A 26,791-nucleotide genomic window follows, 5' to 3' on the forward strand; every position below is an offset into this window, starting at 1 on the left:
TGCAGTCCATGCCGTGCACGAACTGGTGTGCATGCACACAGGGGAGCCCTGCATGCACCCCCATGCACAGAGCCAAGAGAGGTCCCTGTAGGCCCCCTCTTTATCTCCTCACTACCAGCAGTTTCATGGAGTAAGAATCTCCATGAGATTGCTGGTGGTGAGGAAAGTCGTAATATGCTAGGCAGTGCCGCAGGACACCACCGAGCATATTGTGGCACTCAGACCGCCGCGCCATCACCAAGGATCTCTGATCCCTGGTGGTTGTGGCAGTGCCATGGTGGTCCGACTGCCCAAGTTGTAATTCGGCAGTCAGACTGCCGATGCAGTGGTGGTCAGACCCCCACTGATGCTCCATCATGATTTTGACGGTCCTCGGACCGCCAAACTCATAATTAGGCCATTAGTGTCTTCTACACTAAGACCACCAGGCAGGTGTATATCATGAGCTCTTAGGCCACAAATGGACCCGATATCTGCAGCTTCTTTGCACTATGCATAACTGCCAAGGTTTCAGATTGTGTATGTGTGACAATTTCAAAATTTCTGTGTAATATTGAGTGACATTCAACGACTATCAGTAACATTCTCTTGTGAACATAATCAAGCAATGAAGATGAGTGAAACATACATTTCTGAGATTACACTCATTTGAGCAACGAGAAACTCCAAGAAGATCTTAAATCTGCTGAAAAGCCCTAGAAATAGAAGGGCACTGTGGGACCTGACTGTACCAAACAGGATGTGAGAGGCCCCAGTGTAGATGTTCTAAGCTGCCTGCTAATAAATGTATTATCATAGTTATTCAGAGTCACTAAAGTCAGCTGACTCCAGACTATGAGTGCTATCCAGCTTGCCCCAGCCACTTTGCTGGGTGCTTATTTGTAATATTTCTATGGTTTCAGTGTGCATATGAGTGACATTTGGTGGTCAAATGTGTGACATTTTGAGTGACACTTTTTTATAAGTAAATTAAATCAATCATCAGTTTCTGGGTATTTTTCTGATCGTTTTCTATTATTGAATCCATATTTATTACAAAATGTAACATACCCCTAAAACAAACCAGACCTGTTGCCATTATTAGCAGGTTCAGATGAATAAGTGATTGATGGATTTAATGTTGCATATCATTGAGAGCCCAGCCCCACCCTCTACCACAGTCACCTCATGTCACACCACCACTGGCCAAAAACTGACTGGGCTAGTACCCAAATTCTGCAGGGGAGCTCTCATCATGGATACCCCCATTACCATAAGAATACAAGAAGCTCTTTACCACCTGGGTAGACTTTAAATGCTACAGACAGTTGCCACCTCTACAATTATGAAGAGGAAGATGAGTGTTGACCGCTCACTGGCTCCATAAATTGCTGCTGCCTGCTCGCTCTTGACAGCTTCAATTTGTCGCCTCCGTTCTTGAATTTCCAGGAGTCTGTACTCAGTCCACTCTCATGCAGTTTAGTTAAACACCTGAGGATTGGTTGACAGGGGTTGCTGCTGACAGTGTTGGGCTTGCCAGGCCTGGTTTTAAATACCGCTGTGTGCCCCTTAGTCCCTACAACAAACATATGACCTGAGCTCATCTGCTGGGGGCCAGATTCAGGACCCCACCAGCATGTGTATGGCATGGGGGCACGGGGTGCCTGGGGGACTGAAGAGGCAGGACTCCTCAAGACCGACAGTCAGGTCCGGAATTAAGAAAAACAACAGAAGGTGAGGGGGTCATGTGCAAGGGTGACAGAAGGCACCAGTTGAATTGACCTGCTGGGGTCTGTGGCTGCGTCAGGATTTGCGGGCAAGGCGAGAAAAAGAACAAAGCTTGTGTCTACTATCAGCTTAGTTGGGTCCATCATCTCTTCCACAGTCTGGGTCACAGGATGGTGTCTACTAGAAAACAACAAGGCAAGGCACCGCCCATGCTCACCCACTCAAGATCCTGCAGGCTGCTATGTTTCACTTTCACATTGTTCACCTCTGCCTGACAGTGTCTGATAGACCACGTGGTTCAAGTACAGAGGACGTGTTCTGGCTTGCAGGGTTGTGTGTTCTAACTAAAGACTACCAGTGAAACATTTGATAAGGGCCGCCCATCACCTCAAACTGGCTAAGCTGATCAGCCTTGTGCTCATTATTAACAGAGGAAGACAGAGGACAAGGTGCTGGCATTGGGTGTGGCAAGGCAGTTCAAGGCACAGTTTGACGTACAGCTTAATATGATCGGCTAAGTGTACTCTGCAAGGTCTAACACTTTTACGTGACAATCTAAGGCATTGCGGTAATGTGGGGACATTACCGAAAATGCATTATTTTAACATGAGATGCATGGCACTTGGCAGGGCTGATTAAGCCCCACAGTTATACAAGGATTTCAACCATTACATGGACTTTAAACTCTTTGTCGACTTTAACCACTTTTTCACTTTGATAAACAACACACAGCCATGTCGAAAATATCGCAATCTAAGTCAAAGCAATACAGTGCATAACTCTATTAATACTCACCCTCCTTTGCTGCTAAATGATGTCCAGCTATTCCAGCACTCCTTCTGCTGAACATGGGATTTTTTACTTTTGGACTGGACAGGGGAAATCTAATTTTGAGGTATCTAAAATCCTCACGCTATTAGACAAAACCATAGCTCTGCTACCAAGATTTGCGAAAGCACTTTCTAGGAGGATGTCTAGTACTGGGCCCATGGGAGTGCTACATTCCAAACCTACTTACTATACTTTACCACGGAGGCGTTGGTCCTGTGATGGAACGTTTGTCGTCGTTTTAAGGGGTGAAAATCTAGGATAACCAACTGCTTGTCTACTCAATAAGGATCATTATTTTGTTAGCCAACTTCCAAGCACAGTATCTGAGAAAGAACATTAAACCTCAAATAAATGACTCACAACAAACCTACATGTAATGATATTTTTAGCAATTCTGTCATGCAAACTAAAACATAAAGGCAAAAATTCAAACATTTAGTCAAATTAAATCCAAGAATGCAAAGGATGGTTTCCAAGGTAACAGGATGGTTCAATTAGATATGATCAGAAGAAATAAGCAACATTTGAAAATGTGCAAAAGTTCATTATTGTATCATGCCATGGAAAATACACAGTCTAAAGGGAAAAGTCATTTAAAACATCATTTTAAAACCTCATACTTCATTTAGTGTAAAACTCCTAGTTTATGTTAAAAAGCATTATAAGATAACTCTAATATATCCTATATAGGTATTCTGTAATGTTTGTCAGTGAATAACACATAGATGTGCAACTGTGATTATGGCCTACTACTACATTCTCAAAAGTAGCAGTGTGTAAAATATTTTTTTAAATCACTTGACTAAAATTGTTTTCATAAATCTAGAATCTATGTTATATTAGACATCTATAATAAAAATTTCAAAGTTCTAACAGGTTACATAAAAGTTTTGCACTGATATATGTTGTCAAGTCACTGTTAAGAAGTTTTCATGTTTCAACTTCACAACATCTTTTTTCAAAATATAAGATAATCAATTACTAAATCATATCAAATTCACTATGTTTATTGATTCTACCATTGTCTAACTAACAATGCACACGTTCACAGTGCGGGATGGTTCAACTTAACTTATTTTTCTACACTCATGCAAGTTGTACATTAAATATACTTGTAATTTTTCAGAAAAGTCGGTATTTTTGCTCTAACAGCGATTTATTTGTGATTCGCAAATAACTAATTGGAAACACCTATGGACTAATTTTGCTTTGACACATTTTGCAATTCCTAATGGGGTTGCAATTGATCTACCTCATTAATATTTATGAGGTAGGTCACACTTTGCTACCCATTGGGAGTCGCTAAAAACACAGGGATAGTGGCTTGCTGGGGACAGCAGACCACCATGTCTGTGTTTACTTTTAAATAAAGCAACGTGTTTCAAAAACAAAATTAAAAGTTTGCTTTTCTTTTTTTAAGAGTAGTCAGTGCTCCCTGGGACCACTGCCTGCTCTTATAAAAAAAAGTTTGCAAAAATTCACAAAGGGGAAAGGACCCCTACCCATTTGCGAATAGGTTAACTTACCTTGAAGTTTGTGGTAAAATGCAAATGTCTTGCTGCTGATTTTCAGTTGCAAAACATTCGTACTCACCACTGCGAGTCACTATTCGGAAGGGACACCCTTAACACGTCCCTTCCTAATACCGATCCGCTAACCCATTCTGTGATTTGGTAATAGGTTAACAGATCGCCTGGGCCTTTGTGCATAGAAAAATGCTTTTTTTCTGGTCACAAATGGCCCAATTCTGCAACATTAAAAAAGCTTATTACCTGTGGCCCAATTTCCCAGGCAGCAAACTATTGAGGGTTTATTGTATTAAAAAGGTCTACTGGAGATGCTACTGCCCTATAGACTGATACCTCCTCACCCTCCTTGGGACCTGGGAGAGCTATGTATAGTGAAGCAAGTAAACCACCCAGTTTCTTGGATGATATTCACATGAAAATGAGTCACCCCAAGCTGCTTGCAGGAATATCTCCAACTGATTTCCACTGCCCAACGTTCACAACAGAATCCATACAACCACATGTTCTAATGTGGAACCTACAACCATAAACAATGCAACATTTCATTACATACATTTCCTAAAAAGGGCAAACACATCAATAACCTAGAATTACATTGAGAAAGAATGAAAATGATCTATATCTCAAATTCACCTTGTGGCACTCCTACGTACAGGTTGGACATTCTGAATGGTACACTACGAATCAGGAAGTGGACTATTTTGCTTCTGATTTCTCCTTACACTCAACGGGAGATACATTCTTTTGATGGGCTAGAATCATACTGTCACATGCATCAAAAGTAGGATTTGCGATTACCAAATAGCGACTTTTAAGGAATCACTATTTGGTCATTGTAAATCCTTATGCATTGAGGAATCACAATAAATTTTGCGATGCCCTAAACATTAGCTAATAGCGATTTGGTAATTGTGAATCGCTGTTAGCTAATGTGACTCTATTAATTCCTATGGGCCTACAGTCCCATAGGAATGAATGGGAATGCTTTCTCAAATTGCGATTACCAAATTGGTAATCGCAAATTGGGAATGCAATTCCAAGGGCACCAGGTGGCCTAAGGCCCTCCCCCCTGATGCACCCCCCCAAAAAGGTAAGTGTGCACATGTGGCGCAAACACATGCACTAAGGGTATGTATGTGCACCACATGTCACTTTGAAAAATGCACTTTTGAGCATTTTTCAAAGAATGCGCAGAAGTTGATGGTAATTAGCATTTCCTAAGTGCAAAGTTTGCATTTAGGAAATGCTTCAACAAACTAAAGGAGGAAATATCATAAAGTGCACAGATATGGTCTATCCGAGACCAGTAAGTAAGTAAGTATATATATATATATATATATATATATATATATATATATATATATATATATATATAATATATATATTCACTGAAAAAACCCATAGGTCTCAGGGGCGTTATAGTTAGGAATTGGCATTTAATTTGGCATGAATTGGCCTGCGGCCACCAAAAGCACAGGGGGTGGGGAGAGTGTGCATAGTGTTTTTTTTTTTTACATTTTTTACCGTACGCGTACGGTAAGCGTAATCGGCGAAATTAGCGAAAAAATAAAAATTGCATTTTTGGCCTTGGGGGGTCTTTGGGGACTCCCTCAACATGGCTATGTGTGTGGGAGCTGTCTAAACAGCCCCTTTACATGTTTATTGGTTTTATTTAACAACCTAGCTCTCAGTGCGAGAGAGAAAATGGCGGCCGCCGCTTCCTGGTTTCGGCTGTTTCGAATGTTTACTAAGATCTAAGAGCCAATCAGAATCGCGCTCGCGCACGCCACCGTACGCGTACGGTAAGCTTACGGTAAGCGTACCGTAAGCTGGCTCAGATATATATATTGATTTAAAGGCTATTTTCTCAGAATCTACTGAACAGATTTACACCAAACCTACAAAAGGCACTTCCTTGACCTGAGGACTACCTCTCTGCCAAATTTCTAGTAATTCTGTTCAGCCGTTCGGGCTGTAGCCCTGTCTAAAGGTCCTATGGAAAAATGCATGGGAAAACGCGTTTTGGGACCCCCCTTTTATCTCAGCCCCCGCTTGACGAATCCCCCCGAGACTTTCAGGGTAGGAGCGGAGCGTAGCGCCCCACCTATTTTGAGAAATTCGCGAGGATTCGTCGACCGGCACCAAAGTTATTCAAAATAGAATGTTGCGGATTTCCTATGGAAAAGGGGTCCTAACTATAACTACCTACTGGCGACCGCCAGTAGGTAATATATATATATATATATATATATATATATATATATATACATGCTCGCTCAAAGGTTGCCCTTGTAGTGGGAAGCACTCCAACGCTGTTTGTAGTACAAAGACTTTAATGGTATAAGGGGAAAGGTATCACCAAAAGCGTAGGCAGTTCAACGGCGTCCTTCTCGCCTGACGCGTTTCGAGGTCAATTCTCTTCTTCAGAGGCGTGGACGTGGGTGAAAGTTCTGTGCCTTCAGGACTCCTCCTTTAATGCAGGTAAGCCCGCCCTCATGGGCAGTTCCGATGGAACAGAGCAAGGATTGCTGGGCCACGTAGTCCTGATGGATTGTTTCTTTAATCGCCGCACAGGTGATTAGCTGCCGCAAAAGTTCCAAGCCCTCAGATGGGCCTTGGTGCACACGTCTCCCCTCTAGATCCATACAGCGTCCCCAACACGAAGACTGGCCCCCCTGAAGGCACAGAACTTTCACCCACGTCCACGCCTCTGAAGAAGAGAATTGACCTCGAAACGCGTCAGGCGAGAAGGACGCCGTTGAACTGCCTACGCTTTTGGTGATACCTTTCCCCTTATACCATTAAAGTCTTTGTACTACAAACAGCGTTGGAGTGCTTCCCACTACAAGGGCAACCTTTGAGCGAGCATTTTTGGCGGCAGCCCAGCCGTCGGGAGTGCACCACCCCGGAATTGGGGGGCCAATCTTCGTGTTGGGGACGCTGTATGGATCTAGAGGGGAGACGTGTGCACCAAGGCCCATCTGAGGGCTTGGAACTTTTGCGGCAGCTAATCACCTGTGCGGCGATTAAAGAAACAATCCATCAGGACTACGTGGCCCAGCAATCCTTGCTCTGTTCCATCGGAACTGCCCATGAGGGCGGGCTTACCTGCATTAAAGGAGGAGTCCTGAAGGCACAGAACTTTCACCCACGTCCACGCCTCTGAAGAAGAGAATTGACCTCGAAACGCGTCAGGCGAGAAGGACGCCGTTGAACTGCCTACGCTTTTGGTGATACCTTTCCCCTTATACAATTAAAGTCTTTGTACTACAAACAGCGTTGGAGAGCTTCCCACTACAAGGGCAACCTTTGAGCGAGCATTTTTGGCGGCAGCCCAGCCGTCGGGAGTGCACCACCCCGGAATTGGGGGGCCAATCTTCGTGTTGGGGACGCTGTATGGATCTAGAGGGGAGACGTGTGCACCAAGGCCCATCTGAGGGCTTGGAACTTTTGCGGCAGCTAATCACCTGTGCGGCGATTAAAGAAACAATCCATCAGGACTACGTGGCCCAGCAATCCTTGCTCTGTTCCATCGGAACTGCCCATAAGGGCGGGCTTACCTGCATTAAAGGAGGAGTCCTGAAGGCACAGAACTTTCACCCACGTCCACGCCTCTGAAGAAGAGAATTGACTTTGAAACGCGTCAGGCGAGAAGGACGCCGTTGAACTGCCTACGCTTTTGGTGATACCTTTCCCCTTATACCATTAAAGTCTTTGTACTACAAACAGCGTTGGAGTGCTTCCCACTACAAGGGCAACCTTTGAGCGAGCATTTTTGGCGGCAGCCCAGCCGTCGGGAGTGCACCACCCCGGAATTGGGGGCCAATCTTCGTGTTGGGGACGCTGTATGGATCTAGAGGGGAGACGTGTGCACCAAGGCCCATCTGAGGGCTTGGAACTTTTGCGGCAGCTAATCACCTGTGCGGCGATTAAAGAAACAATCCATCAGGACTACGTGGCCCAGCAATCCTTGCTCTGTTCCATCGGAACTGCCCATGAGGGCGGGCTTACCTGCATTAAAGGAGGAGTCCTGAAGGCACAGAACTTTCACCCACGTCCACGCCTCTGAAGAAGAGAATTGACCTCGAAACGCGTCAGGCGAGAAGGACGCCGTTGAACTGCCTACGCTTTTGGTGATACCTTTCCCCTTATACCATTAAAGTCTTTGTACTACAAACAGCGTTGGAGTGCTTCCCACTACAAGGGCAACCTTTGAGCGAGCATTTTTGGCGGCAGCCCAGCCGTCGGGAGTGCACCACCCCGGAATTGGGGGGCCAATCTTCGTGTTGGGGACGCTGTATGGATCTAGAGGGGAGACGTGTGCACCAAGGCCCATCTGAGGGCTTGGAACTTTTGCGGCAGCTAATCACCTGTGCGGCGATTAAAGAAACAATCCATCAGGACTACGTGGCCCAGCAATCCTTGCTCTGTTCCATCGGAACTGCCCATGAGGGCGGGCTTACCTGCATTAAAGGAGGAGTCCTGAAGGCACAGAACTTTCACCCACGTCCACGCCTCTGAAGAAGAGAATTGACCTCGAAACGCGTCAGGCGAGAAGGACACCGTTGAACTGCCTACGCTTTTGGTGATACCTTTCCCCTTATACCATTAAAGTCTTTGTACTACAAACAGCGTTGGAGTGCTTCCCACTACAAGGGCAACCTTTGAGCGAGCATTTTTGGTGGCAGCCCAGCCGTTGGGAGTGCACCACCCCGGAATTGGGGGGCAAATCTTCGTGTTGGGGACGCTGTATGGATCTAGAGGGGAGACGTGTGCACCAAGGCCCATCTGAGGGCTTGGAACTTTTGCGGCAGCTAATCACCTGTGCGGCGATTAAAGAAACAATCCATCAGGACTACGTGGCCCAGCAATCCTTGCTCTGTTCCATCGGAACTGCCCATGAGGGCGGGCTTACCTGCATTAAAGGAGGAGTCCTGAAGGCACAGAACTTTCACCCACGTCCACGCCTCTGAAGAAGAGAATTGACCTCGAAACGCGTCAGGCGAGAAGGACGTCGTTGAACAGCGTTTCGAGGTCAATTCTCTTCTTCAGAGGCGTGGACGTGGGTGAAAGTTCTGTGCCTTCAGGGGGGCCAATATATATATATATATATATATATATATATATATATATATATATATATATATATATTAGGGCCCTCACCCACAGACACTACCTGTGGCTTGCTTCCTCATTGGACCCTCACTCACACACATAAGGTATGTGAGTGGACTTTACGTGTTTTTAAGTGGAGTTCTGTGATAAGTGTAGGGAATGTACAAATAACATCATTTTTTGAAAAGCATGCACATTTACACACAGACCATACACTGAGGACCTTTTCCTTGTATGGTCAACTGCTGAAACGAGAGAAATTCATAATCAAATTTGGGCATCCTTACATTTTTAATGTGCACCCTTAACTTTGTGCCTAATAAGTGCTAAATGGTTGTTGTGTTGTATCCAGCGACATTTCTTAGTATTAATATACATGACCGACACACAACATTTAAAAACATCAGACAGGCAGTGGTGTTTTACACCCGATAACAAAAAATGGCAAAATAGATTAAGGAATACCTACATGTCTAGGTCAATATACCGACATCATATGGAAATTTCAGGGATGGACCGTCCTATAGTCACACACTAGGGGGAATGGACACATTATTATATAGATCGATATTCTTACTCACAGTTTAGATGCTTCTGTTGGAATCAGAGATTCAGTAAGTATAAGGTTTTGTCTTACTTCGTCAAGGGTATCGGTACGCTCAATCCTCAAGGAGGGCCTCTGACTCTCGGCATGTTGGAGATCGAGCGTTCTATTCCTGGTTTTAAGGATGCTCCTGATTGGTGTTCGGGATCATGTGATCCCGCATCATGTGATAGAGATCACGTTTTTTACTTCCTGGTGTTTAAGGACACCCTTGATTGGTGCCTGTGAATCATGTGCATGACATGCAGATGCATTGTGGGGCATTGAGTTTACAAAGCTTGTGATTTTTCGGGATTCAAGTATTTATGTGCAAACGATATTTAATGTTAATGTCACTTTCGGTAATATGTCTGAATACATTAGTATGTCACAGTATGTTATTCCAGGGTATCTCATCATTTAATCCGGTTGTGTGTGTAGAGAATCTATACACCCACCTCTGTTCTTTTTCAAAAAAAATGTTTTTTATTGTTTCTGGTTTCTTCTGTCATGTCTTCCAAAACTCTGCATCTCATGTCATTCGGGGTATGATGATTGTTTATGAAGTGGTCTGCCATTTTGGTTGTATTACGTTTGCATCTTATGGTACTTCTGTGTTCTACAATTCATGTGTTTATTTTCAGATCATCATGCCTATGTACTTAAGGTTACATGGACATGTAATGAGATAGATGACATGCTTGCTGTTGCAATTTGTATGCTTTGTCTGTTTTTCAGGGGGTAGGTAATCCAACATCTTCTGACTTTGTTGGTGATGTCAAATGAATATTTTTGTTTAATGTGTGTGTCATTGTCTTAATCTTGTGTTTGAATCTTTGTTTCTTTCCTAGTTCACCTGAAAACACTTTGGGAAAATGGTTTAACAAATCTTCGACTGCGTTGCTGTCTCATACAACTGTCATCTGTTCACTAGTTCCTGGATGTAATATCATGCCAAATAGCCCTTGGTCAAAACACCCCCATATACTTAATCCCTTTGCCCCATTTAAATGTCAAGATATACACAAAATAACCTTGCAACTCAATTTTTCTTCCTTCGTACGAGACAGGGTCCTGTCCAATGGCGTCAATTGTCGATTGCCACTTTTCTGTAGAAATAGTTCTTGGGTAACCATAGTGATCCTGGCACAGGAGCCTACTAATAACCTTACTACTTTATCACCAACCTGCACATTGACATAAGGATCAACACACTGATCCAGATCACCAAGTTTCACAACATATTCACGTACGACAAGAACCATGTCCTGAACTTCGTCAATCAGATAATCCAAATATTTCTTGTTCTCGTCACACACTGCTGTGCTGTACTGCTTTCATACTCTGGCATACCTTCTCAAAATGATCTTTTTTGCTACATAAATGACATTGGCCATTTTTTGCCGGACAAGATTCCCCTCCTTTTACATGGGATGGGTTTCCACATCTAAAGCAAATGTTGCACTGTTTGAAAAATGAATGATATTGATTGGGTGTAGTCATTGGAGGGTTTGATGAAAGAACCTTATTTCATTTTGCATCTTTGGATCTAACAAGATTTACTTGTTCTTTGGGTTTTGTCATCCAGTTCCTGAACTGCTTTGATGGAAGTTTCTATGGTTTTCGCAACACAGATTAATTCTGTCAACAAAGGATTCCCCATAGATAGCAACTTCTGTTTAATTGCTCTACCCAAGCAGTTATATATAAAGTGCTCACAAATTAGTTGTTCACTAAAGTTATTAAGGGGCATATTATCAAGGACGGCGTTAAAAGTTATCGCCGGTTTAGCGGCAGAAAACTGCTGCTAAAGCTGCGATAATGGGCTTGATAATATGCCCTTGAGAATTCCAATAGAAGTCCATGTTCTGGTGTGAACATGGGCTTCTATTGGAATTCTCTGCAGCATTTTTAACCCCGTCCTTGATAATATGCCCCTAAATTGGCATTCTGCAACCAGGTCACATAGCACCGACTCAACATCTTCATTGGCTTTCTGTTCCCTCTGAAGAATTTGTGCCTTGAAACTACCAAGCTAGGTGGTACATCAAATCTGTTGATGAGTTTTTTACAGTCTCCTGGAAATTATCCTTTTCCTCACCATCAAGCACTTGAATGTCAGGGAAGTGCCTGAATGTGGACCTTCCTTCCACTCCCAATGAATGAAGTAAAATAAACTTTTTTCGTACTGGTCTAAATCTTGTCACTCCAATGACACCCATATAGGTTTTGAATGCATCATACCACTGCCTCCAAAGTATGGGCAGATCATCTGGTGTATCTAAGAAGGGTGGTAGCAAACTTATAGACTTCATTTTCTTTTTAAATTCTGAAGAAAACAAATTTGTTGCAGCACTTTGACAGACTAGTTTAGTTGCTACACCTATTGGCGTGTGCGAGCAGCACTTGCACATCTGCGAAACTCTAATACAAACATACTGCCGAATCTAAATATAATTCAATTTGGAATAAAAACAAGTTTACATGTAGAATCCTCAGAATAGTAAATATACAGGTGTGCCTGTACACAATAGTAATTAAGTTAGGAGAGTAGCTTTTAAATACTTGGAAAATGCAGCTTTTCAAAGGTGTGCCTGTCACCCTGAACAACACCACTAAACAAGCAACAGAAGTTACTGTGAGCAGTTTATTCTTGAACAACTGGAAAGTGCTTAGTTGTATAGGTGTGCCTGTCACAAAAACACCAGCAAACAAGCTAACTACTTGTGTGGGAAGCATTTGATTTCTGAAATTCCAGGAAAATTACATTAGCCCCACTGAGGATTGCAGATACAGTTCAGTAGATCCTCAGAAAAACAACTGCTTTTTTAATTGCCCTTCGTGACATCTAACCATTTGGTAAGATTATTCCAATCTGTTTAAAATGGCAGCAGTGCTGTGTTTACTAAATCTGTTCCCAATGAATCAAGATGGACACTGTTGACGTACGTAGTAAAATTTCATTAGACATTTGAGCTTGTAACATCTGTTTGTCTTTTTACATGCTGCATACCACTAAGGGCTTCTTCCATTACATTCAATGGAAACATGCCCATGGTTTTAAAATGGCTGCTGAGTTCTATCTTTGTTTCGGGAGAAAATCATGCTTGCAGACCAAGAGCACATGCAATAAGCCCTTCACACCGGCACATAGGGTGCTTGTCCTGGCAGAAAAATTAAACACTTTGGGGCAGATTTATAAGCCCCTTGCGCCACTTTTGCGTCACTTTTCCCATGTTAAAAGTGACGCAAAAGTGGCGCAAGGGGCTTATAAATCTGCCCCTTTGTACCTACGTGTATTTGTTCACAGTTATGAACAAATAGTTTGACGTCTTTTCAGATAAACTTAGCGTCTGGTACCACTTCCGAAAATGATTGTTCTCTTTGGGAGAACCCGCTATTGGGATGGTTACTTTGCATCCGTTGAAATAGGTACTCTGTGGGTTCGTGGATACTGGGGTGACTAGCCGGTCGTTGCCATATATAGTGAAGCAGGACACCACTGTAACGTTCAGCCTTATAGTTTACAGGATGATGTTCACACGGCGTTGAGTCACCACAAGCTGCTCGCAGGTATAGTTCTAGCTGATTCCTAATTTCCAACATTCCACAGAATCCCTACAACCACATTTTCTGATGTGGAATCTTGACAACGTAGAACCTTGGCAGTCTCCAGGTTAGACATGCAAGATGCATTTAATAACTACTAGGAATATTACACTTTGATGGCCCCTTTAACTCCTGTTCCAACGCAGGGAAGTTGACAGTTGCCCCTGACATCCTAACAATGAACAGGACACCTGGCAAATGGCAAAGGGATGCGAGAGAAGGAGGACATGTTTTGTAATTGCAAAAGTGATGAGAGAGGCAGATGCCTTTTCAAAGGGTTGATTTAGGTTTAATTGACTATTAGATTTGAAATCTCAAGCTACTCATTCAAATCTAAAAGAAGTATCATTGTCTTAATCAGGAGATTTAGCCATTGGCCACTTTGGCAACTAACAATTTTTAGGATTACCAAACGCAATGAAAAAATGTATTTAACAGCTGAAATGGAAGACCACCGGAGCTGAGCTTGCTGAAATTCTGACCTGTAGCCTGCTGATTATAAAGAAGTAGGAACCTACAGCTGGGTGCTCAACCCTCTGAATTATCATCTTGGAGGCACTTTCTGTTTAGTTTTTCAGTCAAAACATTGGTGTATGTTTACCCCATTTGCTGTCCTATTGATATATGCATATGTACTTTAAGAGTCCACAGGATGCCCTTATGTTGAACATTACAGGGAAAATTTAAGGGCAGCTAATAATGCCATTATCTGCTGCAAAGGCATGCCCAACAGCTTAAGCCACTTTTTTTCTATTGGTGAGAGAAATCAGATCAGAGAGAGAGGAAAGAGCAGCATAGGTCCGCCCACCACCCTTCACCACCCCAACATTGCCTAGTTCCTCCCCTTCCAATATCCACTTCCTGATTCAGTTCCAGACAGCTCCTTTATTCGCAATTCTTCTCTGTCGAATAGAAGCACTGGGAGAATAAACAGTTGTATGTCCGTGCCCTAGCAAGGAGCCAGGAGTGGTTTGGATTTTCCATAGCCTAGGAGAACATCCAAAGAGTTTCTGGCTTCTTTCTAGGGCACAGACTCGGTTTTGCACCGCAGCAAGGAGCTTGGTGCTGTTTTTATTGTTTTGTTATCCTAAGAAAAGTCCACACAGTGTCTAACTCATTTGTGATGTGAGATACACATTTTACACATTTCTGTGCTCCAGTTAGGAACCAGGATGCCGTATGGGTTTGTCTGATGCTCAGAATAAAATCAAAACTGAAAGGACTACAGAAGAGGGACCCTGGATAAGTTAATAAGCGAGGAAGAATACAGGGATAAGTACTATGCAAAAAAACAGGACTTCCTACACTTGTCTAATTCAAAAAGGCAATATGTCCACAAGTATTAATAGCAACCACAGACAACGGTGTACAAAACAATGTTACTTCATTTATTAACTCATTTTGTTCATTTTTTCATTATTTTTTTGGGAGACATATACATTTATATTTGAAAATATCTCTTGGTGCATAACATCCATATAGCGTCACAATAGTGGAACAAGATTGTAACTATCCTTAACAATATATAGACAATACATCTAAAAAAACATATATATAACATAAATTCAAAAGCATTCAAGAACATTCAAGACAATAGGCCTGAAAAACACAAAAATAAACAACAATATAATAGCGGTTAAAACCATGGGTTGTACAGTATAAACATGAGACCAGCGCCAACGCGCGTTTCGGAGCACATATGTTGCTTATACAGGCTCCTTCTTCAGGGCGTGCTTAGGTGGTCTTTCAAAAAACCAAGGCTTCAAGGCCTAGTTTGGTGTCCAGCCTCAAAAGGTATAGTTACACAATCAACATTGACAGCCGTTGGTCTGTGGGTATAAAGAACCTCAATGAGTAATTTATAATAATCATTTAAATTAGCAGTTTCTTGAAGGAGGTGGAAGGAGCTATTACTAGGAATGAAAACGTCAAAGGCTCATATTGGCCCGTGATAAGAAGCAATCACCCGAAAAGCAGGAAATAGTGAAGGAATAGAATTCCAAGAACCAATCACCTAGATGAGCACATAAAGAACTATAAAAGTAGATATATATACACATACTTGTCATACAACGACTCTTTTATGAGAGAATACCAGGTGGGCAGCGACTTCGTTCTTTGACATAACTTTATACGTGGAAACTGAAGAAATAAATAAATAAAAAACAAACAAACAGTGACCCTTTAGAAATATAAGGATATACCAGATTAATAAATATAAATCTGGGAAATTTAGGAGTGAGGGTTAGAAGACCTAGAAAGTTATGGTACAAAGTTAACGCTGGGTCTTACGAGTGGTAGACAGGGTTACTACCTGTTGCTGAACCCTTGCTAGGGATGGTGTAACAGGCTGCGTCTAATGGCAATTATAACCAAAAATTAAAAGAACATATTTGCTCTAATAGAACTCTTAGATCTAGAAACATGGATGGCGATTGGCTAAAAGAATATCTTCGCGCAGTAGGTTGGAAGTAGCGCGTAGTGCTGGGGGGACTAAAGCCAAGGTATGACTAACCCACTTACTTACTCTGCCGGGGTATCATCGGGTGTGATGGCAGTGTCTGGGCCGATAGGTTTCAAAATCGAAATCTGATTTTATCCAGATAAGTTATACGGATAAGGTTAGTATGAATGGTCGCGTGGTTAAAAATAACCTGAAAATATAAGGACACAAACTAAGTAAAGAATTACGCGATGTATGGGCAGAGTTGATGTGATAGATTCTGTACTAGGCTGCTTACCATACTGGGTCATCGCTGACCACATTAGTAATATCCGAACCTGGATATATGTAGAATAAGTCAGGGAGATTTCTTATCAAAATTAGCGGTCCCGCAAAGATGTCATGATGGTAGGATATAGGTAATCACCAGGTTACACAAGGCCTGAAAGTATGTATAAAACAGGCTTTATTACGAACAGAAGGGAAATGAGTATAATTTTATAGGTTAAAGTTGTTTAGTAGATGGTACGCAAATATACCTGAGTAGGTTTCTATTCAATGGTTTGGCAGGCCGTTATCTTTTGAAAGGTTGGAAACACGGATTAGACAAACGGAATACGAGTCCTTACAGTGATCTAAAAGGCAAGACATACACATTGTGTAGAATACGTATTAAATGATAATGTGAGCATAACTAGAAAGGATAATACAACGGCTATCCGGTAGTATCGGTAAAGTTCTTACCAGAAATTCTAAATATTGCGCATCACGGGTCCCGCTGCTGCCGCTTCTCTGCCTAGAACGATATAGACTCTGGCGTCTTCCTTATATGGAAGACCAGGAAGTGATGAAGCGAAGTCGTAGACAATAACGAAGGACTTCAAAGAGTCTATAGAGTGGTGTACTAAAAATAAACAATGGACTACAGGCAGTTTTCAGAGCGTATAGGGGTCAAACGGCATGAGAAGGAAAGAATCCCATTAAGCGATTAGTAAAGACTGCCATTGTGAAAGCTTGCAAGATGGTCACATGAGATAAACAAAAACCGATCAAGCGCATGAAGAATACCATATTGAAGAGCATAATAATTTATATATGTGCTCCTGATAATATCAGCAACATACAAGAATATGTATCCTCAACGATTATGGAATTACAAAACGTACAACCAATGCCCCAAACATAAGGAGAGTCAACGTGATCCTGTAAAATAGCCATACATCTCAAAGTGCGGTTAATGGACCAAAATGCAGCAAAAAACACAAGTATATTTTCTATGAGGTAACAGCAAGGAAATATGTATAAAAAAGCCTATATAATCGCATTTTCCCAAGGCAGATGTTCGTTAAGGCCTTTTTCTTGTGTCTGGAGAACATATATCCAGAAGACCTCTCTTTTACGTCTAACGGCATCCACACTAGTTTTATTGGATGGGTGTACGTGTTCCAGGATTAACCACCTGAGGTCAGAGGTAGTATGTTGCTTTTCAGTCCAATGGGCCACCAATGGGGCCCCTTCTCGCTTATTCTGAATGGCTGACTTGTGTTCGCTGAAGCGTACACGAAATTCTCTGCTGGTTTCGCCTACGTATCCTTTGTTACATGGACAAAGGATAAGGTAGACCACATGGCGGGTGCGACAATTGGTCATGTCTTTGAATGAAAAGGTGCGTTTGTTCCAGATTAATTCACTGGTTACGATAACAAACTGGCAAGCGTGGCAGTTGCCGCATTTGTGAGTTCCGCTTATTGGTCTAGCTCCAGTAATGGATCTCTGGACAAAAGAATTGACAGAGGTTACCTTGGACTTGACCAAAGAATTCCTTAGATTTTTATTGCGTCTAAACGCAAAAATGGGCTTTGGTATGGTTTTTTTAGAGCGATCTGAATTCAAAATATGCCACTCTTTATTGATGACCTGTCTGATCTTATGGTCAATGTTGGAATGGGTGGTAACACAGACCAATTTCTCCTCAGATTTCGTTTCTTTTTTCTGCAACAATACTGTTCTGTCATAATATTTTGCTCTTTTATAGGCATCCTTTATCAGTTTAGGTGGATAACCTCTGTTGGCAAATTTTAATTTTAGTTCTTCAGCATGTACATCATAGTTTGATATAGTGGTGCAATTCCTACGTAAACGTAGGAATTGGCTGAAGGGGATGTTGTCTTTTTGACTGCGAGGATGGTAACTGGAGTATTGGAGTAGGGTATTTTTGGCCGTGGGTTTGGTGTAGAGGCTGACCTCTATTTTTTCATCAATAATTTGTATCCAGATATCCAGAAATTCAATTTTGGACTTGCTTATGTTGGGGCTAAATTTAAGATGGACATCACAAAGATTAATCCACAACATAAATTCATGGAGTTGTTCTTCCGGGCCACTCCAAATGAAAAAAATGTCATCGATAAATCGATGCCAGTTTGTAATGTTTTCGCTGAATGGAGCTATTTCATTAAAAATGAATTTGTTCTCAAACTCTCCCATGTAGATGTTAGCTACATTAGGTGCGCAGGCTGCGCCCATACTTACTCCCAGTATCTGCTTGAAAACTTGTCCATTGAATTCAAAATAGTTTTCTCTCAACACAATGGCTAAACACTCAAGCAGAAACAACCGGTCTGCATGGATGTCGTTATTCTCAAGGCAATGTTTAACTGCTTCTAGGGCCCCTAGTTGCGGGATGTTGGTATACAACGCTTCGATGTCCATTGATACCAGGAAGTCTGTGTGGCTGTTAAACTGGATGCCCTCTATTTCGCTAATGAGGTGTCCCGTATCTTTTATATACCCCCGGAGGTTAGATGCCAATGGTTGAAGAAAGGTGTCCACATATTTGGACAGTGGCTCAGTTAGAGACCAATAGTAGATACTATTGGTCTAAACGGAGGGGACGAAGGGTTCTTGTGTATTTTAGGTACCCCATATAGGATGGGTATTCGATGGAATTCTACATTGAGATAGTTGAATTCTTGTGTGCACAAAGTACCCCTATCTAGTGCCCTTTGGGTAATATCCAGGATATCAGCTTTAATTCTTTGTTCTGGATATGACCTAAGTTTAGCATAATGTTCAGGGACATTGAGCATGGTCTCAATTTGTTGTATGTAGGCTAGACTATCCAATACCACAATTCCTCCTCCCTTATCGGCGGGTTTAATGGTCACCTCAGGATTATTGGCCAGTTGTTTAAGGGCTTGGTATTCAGGATAGTTCAAGTTATACTTCGGTTTAGGTACAAAGGAGAGGAGTTTTTGAATTTTGGAGCTGACTACCTTTTCAAAAACCTCTACTTCAGCGCCTACTTGGTCCAAAGTAGGTGTAAAAATAGATTTAGGTCTAAGTCCTGTATCATTATCGTTGTTCTGAGCGGGACTATCTGCTGCAAAGGCATGCCCAACAGCTTAAGCCACTTTTTTTCTATTGGTGAGAGAAATCAGATCAGAGAGAGAGGAAAGAGCAGCATAGGTCCGCCCACCACCCTTCACCACCCCAACATTGCCTAGTTCCTCCCCTTCCAATATCCACTTCCTGATTCAGTTCCAGACAGCTCCTTTATTCGCAATTCTTCTCTGTCGAATAGAAGCACTGGGAGAATAAACAGTTGTATGTCCGTGCCCTAGCAAAGAGCCAGGAGTGGTTTGGATTTTCCATAGCCTAGGAGAACATCCAAAGAGTTTCTGGCTTCTTTCTAGGGCACAGACTCGGTTTTACACCGCAGCAAGGAGCTTGGTGCTGTTTTTATTGTTTTGTTATCCTAAGAAAAGTCCACACAGTGTCTAACTCCTTTGTGATGTGAGATACACATTTTACACATTTCTGTGCTCCAGTGAGGAACCAGGATGCCGTATGGGTTTGTCTTATGCTCAGAATAAAATCAAAACATATCCTGGCTCCTTAATGGGGTACAAACTCTCATACGTCTCTGTCCCAGTGAGTATTCTGAGTGCCGCTGAATTTTTCTCATCCTCAGAAAAACCACAGACAGTATGTCTGGTTCCTTGCTGTAGCACAAACACACACAAACATCTGCCCCCAAGCAAGGAGCCCGGGTGCTGTTTAGGTTTTTTTCAGCATCAGAAAAACCCAAAAAGGCATCTGGCTACTTGCTGGGGGCAGAGACACTCACATCTCCCTCCCAAGGCGGATCCCGGACACTGCTTGGGTTTATTTTGAGCCTCATGAAAAATTTAAACATCATTTGACTACTACATAATTTGCAATATACATTAATTTACATGAATATTAAATAATTTGCATTATGTAATATATATTATTTGCATGGACATCGATTTACTAAAATGCCAGGGTTAGCAGAAGTGACACCACACATTTTGACCTTATTAACATCAAAGGAAGTAACATCATATGACCTTTGACCCCGAATCTTCCCAGGAAATTATATGACTTGACCTCAACCTGGATGGTATCACAATAGCTGACATCACTGAAGTTACTTTATACCCATATCATTAATATAAAAATACAACACAAATGTCTCTTTTGGATCCACTTGTAATAGGGTGTTTACATGACCTTTCAAAGTAATGGGTGCTTTATAATACTTGCCCTAATTTGTACTAAGCAAAGAAAATGATCCAGAGCTTTTGTGAATGGTTTCAGGGGTAAGGGTTTCTTCCCACAAGAACATTTTTTTAAAATGTGTCAAGTAGTGCATTTTAAAGGAAACTTTACATATAAATCTGCTAAAACGCCATGGGCTATTAAAGGGTACTCGTTAAATATATATGTCCTTTCATAATATGCCAAGGCAATAAAACATGATATTCCATAGGTGTTAACCCCCTTTTTTTCTAAATTTGCTGTGTGTTCTGTGTGTTCTTCATATGCTATAGATAACCTCCACTGTGCCTGGCCCAGCGTTTTTCAATGGGTGCCACATTAAAGTCATGGGTGTTCCCTTATGCCAACAATCAAATATAATATGCCAGTCATTTAATTTTGCTATTAATGTTATGCATGTACCATGGATGACCCTTGTGTCCAAATTTACCCCAGTATAATAGTGCTAGCATCTTTTCATATTTGTCCCCCTCCTATGTGCCACCAGCTGTTATCCTTGTATGCCAAGAATCACCTCTAATGTGCTAGCACCTGCATTTTGCAATGTCCCATACCAAGAATTACCTCCAGTATGCCTGTGCCAGTCTTTTGCCATGGATGCCTCATATATACAGCATTATCTCTGGTACATCATGTCCTTTTCTGTTAGCGATTGCCTCCAGTATGGCAACACAAATATTTTGCAAGGGCCAAAAACAGGTTCACAAGCATACACCACATGCTCACTCATGCTAATTTACATTCACTAACTCACTCTCATTCTCAGCTAATCATTCATAGTCATTCTTACTCACTTGCACTCATTCATCCTCACTCTCGTGCACTCAGTTGCACTGATTACACTGATTAACTCACAGCTACTGGCTCACACTGACTTCTACTCACTCTAACCCTCACTCCATCATTTTCACTCAACCTGACTCACTCATACTCACTGATATTTGATCTCATGCATTGCCACTCCTATTTCTGATTTCCACTTTCACTCACACACACACATGCTTACACATAAACACTCCTCTCACAGAAACACACTCTCAATTGCAAGCACGCACAAAACATATATATTTTTTAAATGTTACTTACCTTATACTCCAGATTTATTACACTAATAATTAATAATATAAAATTATTCGGGGGCGTGGCTAGCCATCATGGCCGATCGGACGTGACTCCGATCGGCTCCGTCCCAAGCCCCGTGAATTACTCGGCCTGAGGCATTTCTTAGGGTGATCTGACCACCCCATGTAGAGCCCAGAAGAGGGGAAGCGGTAGCGCAGCGGATACCGCTCTTAGGACGATTGATATGGCCAGCAGCGACTCCCTAGCCGTCTGAAGAGGATCCGGTGCGCGCCTCACATAATGACGACCTCTCCCGTCGGAGAGGCGGGTGCGCCATGCAGCTGGGCCCCGGAAGACCTGAGGGGCTTGGCGAGAGGGTGCCGCGGTTGGTGCCCCCCCAACACACCCGCTGCTGAAAGAATCCAGGCTCGTAGGGAAAAAAGTGCAGTATAAAACGGCGGGAGGCCCCCGTGAAATACCTAGGTGCACTGGCACACACACGGCCCTGAGTGCAGAGCGGCGGAGAAGACTCAGCGGAATATTTAAAGACGGTGCGGAACCGTATCGGGTGAGCTCCAGGCTGCAGTGGACTTCGGGACTGCTGTGACCGGCCCCTTGGAGATCAGGCAGTTACCGTTGAGGAGGGGGCCATCGGGAAGCTATGTAGGCCCCAGATCTCCAGCAACACAAGGTGCCTGGACCTAAAATGGCCACCATACACAAGATGTGAGCCCTACAGCTACGAGGTGAGGAGATGTGGCTGGGTTGGTCTTAACCTTACGGGGGCGGTGCTGAGAGTATCTGGCCTATGAAGCATGCCACACAAGAGCCCTACAAATAGCCCCGACACGGGGCTTTGTGCCGTGGGTGCCTGACCTTAACATGGCCGCTGGTCACTGAGGCCTCTGGCAGCACTGTTCTGCAGCCCAAAGTGGTGACACGCTGCTGGCCTCCATTACCACATCTCTGCCACGGGTGTTCAGGCACAGAGGAGGAGAGCGTCCGAGGCGGCCCCTTCCTAGCAAGACGCCAACATTAAATAACAGCCCGGCCTCAACAAGCGCCCACCCAGATCAGATGTTGTGGCCCAGGGGTCCCGCACCTGGAGCTTGCCCTTAGGGTCCTGGGATATTGAGCGGGGGCCCTTGGAATGCTAGGCGCGCATGCCTAGGTTCTCTGCGAAGTGGGAGGGCGGCCCAGAGCTGACCTAGCAAAGCGACCACATATGCCACCGAAAAACAACCCCAACAATAAAGTATCCAACTACTTCGTGGCCACTGGAGCAGGTTCTTCCAGTGAGGAAACGGTGCAACCCCCTGGCGCGATGGCACTCACCAGGGAGGACTTGCTGGCCTCCCTTCAAGATTTTAGACAGGAACTCCGAGCAGACATAAAAGCGGACATGGATGCCTCCTTTGAGGCGTTTTGGGCAGAAAGTGGTATCTCTGCAGATGGATGTGGACTCGGTCGGCACCAGAACACTAGATCTTGAGGCGAAAATGCAGGAGTTGACGGATCATGTGCGGCCCCTGGAGGAGAGCAATGCGGACATAAAAGGTCAACTACGTGCCATCCGCGTCCGGGGCCTGGAGGAGGACTGTGAGAGGCCAGATCTGGAGGCCTTCATGGTGGGCCTCTTCTCTTCAGTGCTGGGGGAGGGCGGCCCCAAAATGTGGCTGGAACGAGTACATCGGGTGGGCCCGCGGCTACCCAGGGAAGGCAGGAGACCCCGCAACGTACTCGCGAAATTCAGCTCCTTTAAAACCAAAGAAATGGTTCTGCAAAAAGCCAGAAACATGGACAGAGTCTCGTTTCAGAATGCCACATGCTTGCTCTTCCAGGATGTAGCGCAGGCCACCCTTCTTCGCTGACAGCAGTTCCACCCAATCACTGAATGTCTGAGGGAGAAGATCAAATACAGATGGACCTATCCGTTTGGTCTCACCTTCCAGTGGGACGGTAAATATGTGCACTGCACCGAGCTGACTGAAGCGGCGGACATCTTGGGAATCAAGACCCCTATGCCTGCTGGTGGTGCACCCCTCAGGCCCATGGAAGGAGACAAACAGTGAGACCGAGTGGGGGGAAGCCAATGGAGAAGAGTGGGCCGCAAGACTAATAAAACTCCGGAATGAGCCCTGCGATACAAGGAACCTGGGACCACGATCACAGCACGGGTCAGGACACTCTGCCCTTCCCTCTGAATCCAGGGGGGGGGGGCAGTTTCTGCCATGGAGAATTGGATGGAGGGGAGGACTTGCAATGACTTTATGAGACACTCTTGGACCTGATTGCTCCTGGTGGCCCGGGTGTCTGCTGCCTGATGCTCAGGAGCGGCCTGGGCGAAAGGCGTTGGCTGTGAAAGTGGGGAAGAGCGTTTTAGCCCCAAGGTGGTAAGGAGAGTTAAATGGGAGGGTGGATGGGGCTGAGGACTTGCAATCACAGGGACCCTTGAGGCGCCGCTGGGCTTATCGATCTGAACGAATTTAGGAGGGGGGAACCAGCTTTTAGCTCTCACGGGACGTACAACATTATGCAACATATGTCTCAATAGAGATTGTTGTAGGGGTTGGGGGAATGGGTATGGCTACGCTCCACGAGCTCGATCTGGCAAGGGGGTTCTCCTCTAGGAGGGGGACTCTCCACGCTCGATTATATAGATTGTTCTGGTTTGTTACTTTAGTTAGATGTCATGGTGCCTTTTTTATTTTGTTTAAACGCTGGAGTGAGAATGGAAGGGGAGTTCAGATATCTGATTTTAGAGGGGCCACCTGCGAGGGAGGAAGGGTCTCACACATTTCTCTATGGCGGTCAGTACATTAACTTGGAATGCCCGGGGATTAAATTCCCCTAACAAGCGACAGCTCCTTTGGAAATTTTTGCTAGACCACAATGTACAGGTGGCAGCTCTTCAGGAGACACACCTTAAAAAATTGGATGAACAGCGCATGCGCCATAAAGCCATAAAGCCTATCCGCAAATTTTCAGATCCTCCCACGCTTAAAAACACAATAGGGTGGCACTACTTTTTTACGTGGTAGTCCCATTCCAAGCAGACACTAAGGCTGACAAGGCAGGGAGATACATTATGGTTCGGGGGGAGCTAAGGGGCCGACAATGTACATTTGCAGTCATATATGCCCCAAACACGGGTCAGCAGGACTTTATTCTCTCATTCCTTATGGACTTGGAGTCCTTTGCTCAGGGAGACATAATAATCTTGGGAGATTTCAACCTGGTCTGGGAGCAAGAGCTGAATACGACTCATGCACACATGGCGGCGGGAGGAATTTTCGGGAAGGCACTCAAATCACACCTCCAACTTATTGGGTTGGTAGACATATGGAGAGACGCTAATCCTACTGTTCGCGACTACTCCTCCTTCTCTCACTCCCACAGATCATACTCCCGCATTGATTATATATTCATTAGTCAATCCTTGCTCCCCTCGATGCTGCAAACACACTTGCATTTGATCTGCCTATCGGATCACGCCCCCCTGGAGCTGTCACTCAACTGGCCCAACCCACGTTCAAGACGGGCACGCTGGTAGTTTCCCAACATCCTTTGCAGGGATAGACTGCTATGAGATGACATCAGGAAGTCTATTAAGGACTTCTTTGAACACAACATCCCCGAAAGTACTTTGCACGCCACTATCTGGGATGCCCTCAAAGCGGTCATCCTGGGTAAATGCATCAAACTGGCGACCACCCTGGGGTCACAGCAGTTAGAGGAACGCATTATGCTTGAAAGGGAGCTGCAGGAGGCAGAGCAGGCCCACAAGGCTAGTCCCACGGTCCAATTGATGAGGAAGGTAACAACTCTCAAAGGAAAGCTGCAGGCAATATATACTAATATGGCGGAAAAAAACATCTTACGCCTATAGGCCAGGGGATACGAGAGGGGATCAAAGTGGGCTCCTTATTAGCACGGCAACTGAGGGCAAAGCAGAGAGGGAGTACATAAAAATGATCGTAGATGACGCGGGCGTCCCTCAAAACACAGAGGAAGGGAAGGCACAAGCCTTCGAGCAATTTTATCGTAATCTACACAGCTCGGAACTCCCGCGGGAGCTGGATCAAGTGGAGTATTTAGATCCCCTAGTTCTCCCGCAGGTCTTGGCTAGCACTAATGAAGAACTGGTGCAACCCATGACTGGTGAGGAAGTCCAGAAAGCAATTGATGCGCTGAAACATCAAAAAGCACTGGGACCGGACGGCTTCATGGCACACTTCTATCGGACTTTTGCGCCGGAGCTAGTCCCTTTTTTAACTACATTATTCAATGTTATTGCCTCTACACAGCAGGTCATCCCCACCATGGGTGAGGCGATTGTAGCGGTGATCCCCAAACCCGGGAGGGACCCCACAGCATGCTCCTCCTATCGTCCTATAGCCCTTTAAAACCTAGATACCAAAATCTACTTCAAGATTCTAGCCACCCGCCTCGAATCAGTGCTCCCCGGCCTCATTGACCCAGATCAATCGGGCTTTTTCAAGGGACGACTGACCCATGATAATTTACGGCGCATCATCTATATAATTGAAAAGGCCCGAAAGAAGAATATCCCAGCGGCACTTTCATTGCGAGACGCGGAAAAATCGTTTGACCGCATAGAGTGGTCCTTTCTCTTTCGAGTACTGCAGCGCTATGGATTCAGTGAGACTTTTATAGGGATGGTTCGAGCCAATTATCATTCTCCCACTTCCTGGATCCTGGTGAACGGTGTGGCTTCCCCCGCCCTTGGCTTGGAGCGTGGGACGAGGCAGAGATGCCCACTGTCCCCCCTCATTTTTGCCTTGAGCATCGAGCCCCTAGCACATGAAATTAGAGGCAACACTGACATTTGAGGTATACGCTTTGGCACAGATGAGCATAAGATAACTCTCTTTGCTGATGACGTGCTTCTCCCAGTGACAGAACCAATGCTCTCCCTCCCAAATATTCAGGAAGAGCTTAAGCTGTTTGAGCGGGCGGCGGGATTTTGGAATAACTTGACCAAATCATGCCTACTTAATCTGTCCTTTCCCAGGTAGGAGTGGAGAAGGGTGGAAAGGTTATCCCCCTTTGGATGCGCGACTAAAGTTAAGCTTCCCAGATTACTCTATCTCTTCCAGGGGTTGCCCATTCCAGTGGAGGAGGCCTTATTTAGGGTACTACGACAAATGATTACTAAATTTATCTGGCTGGGGAAGAGGGTGTGCTTGCCTTACCATCTGCTTACGAGACCATGGAGGGAAGGGGGCTTGGCGCTGCCGGACTTTAGGGGGTATTATAGGGCGGCGCAACTGCACGTGATCACAGAGTGGTCCCTGCAAGTCTCAG

The sequence above is a fragment of the Triturus cristatus genome, chromosome 3_2 (genome assembly GCF_964204655.1).
Source record: "Triturus cristatus chromosome 3_2, aTriCri1.1, whole genome shotgun sequence".
Taxonomy (NCBI): Eukaryota; Metazoa; Chordata; class Amphibia; order Caudata; family Salamandridae; genus Triturus; species Triturus cristatus.